At 48.7% G+C, this 1040-nt stretch overlaps 1 pseudogene; it reads right to left on the reverse strand.

Moving 5' to 3' along the window:
* Window positions 1–224: 224 nt before the first annotated feature.
* Window positions 225–758, reverse strand: LOC141553112 (polyadenylate-binding protein 2 pseudogene; annotated as a pseudogene).
* Between the last annotated feature and the right edge of the window lie 282 nt (window positions 759–1040).

Consider the following 1040-nt stretch of genomic DNA (forward strand, 5'->3'; position numbering starts at 1 on the left):
AATTTTTTTGTATTTTGTATTTTGTATTTTTCTTTTTTGGAGGCTGGGGTTAAGTGACTTGTCCAAGGTCACACAGCTAGGAAGTATTAAGTGTCTGAGACCAGATTTGAATTCGGGTCCTCCTAAATTCAGGGCTGGTGCTGTATCCACTGCACCACCTAGCTGCCCCAATATTTTGTATTTTAAAATTTTTTTTTTGTATTTTGCATTTTTTTTTTTTTTTATTAGTAAGGGGAATAGGATGTCCATGCTCTAGCCCGGCCCCTGTAGACTCTGCTCGGAGGTCTGCTGTTGAAGCCAGAGAATTGAGACCGTGAACTACTGTAGTTAGTAGCCCTGCCACGATTTCGAGCACGTGGAAAACCTCGATTTGTGGTGCTGATCCCTGGCCGATTGGTCCGTTTTGGTGCCACTTTGATCTGTCTTCCTCTGAAAAGAGAATCATCCAAGTCCAGGGATGTCTTCACAGAATCTTTATCTGAAAATTCTATGTATGCAAATCCCTTAGGACGGCCACTGAATTTGTCACAAAGGATAGTGACTCGATTAACTGAACCACAACCATGGAAGTGTGCCTCCAGCTCTTCTGCTGTTGCACCATAGTCCACATTGCCCACATAGATGGATCGAGCATCAGCCTCCATCTTCTCCTCAATGGACATGATCACTGGACCAGCATTGTCTGGGGGTAAGCTCATGTACATCTGTTTCTCCACCTCATCCTGAAGCTCCTTCAATTTCTCAGTCTCTTCCTCCATCTCCCTTGCTCGGGCTTTGATGGCCTCCAGCTCCGGGTCCATGAGAGCACTGTTCTCTGGATTGCCCTTGACCCCGTCCCCCTCTTCCTCCTTCTCCTGACTGCCAGGGGCTCCTGTGCGGGGCCCAGGGCTGAAGGCTTCTGGGGGGGCGTGGCACCGGTGCAGGTTCTCTTTGGGCTTGGGTTCTGGCTTGGGCTCTCCCAGCAATTCCTCTGGCCACATGTTGGACCCCAAAATGTGAAGTCCAAGCTAACTCCCTGAAGGGCTCAGAATCAGCCAGTC

The sequence above is a fragment of the Sminthopsis crassicaudata genome, chromosome 2, assembly GCF_048593235.1.
Source record: "Sminthopsis crassicaudata isolate SCR6 chromosome 2, ASM4859323v1, whole genome shotgun sequence".
NCBI classification, from domain to species: domain Eukaryota; kingdom Metazoa; phylum Chordata; class Mammalia; order Dasyuromorphia; family Dasyuridae; genus Sminthopsis; species Sminthopsis crassicaudata.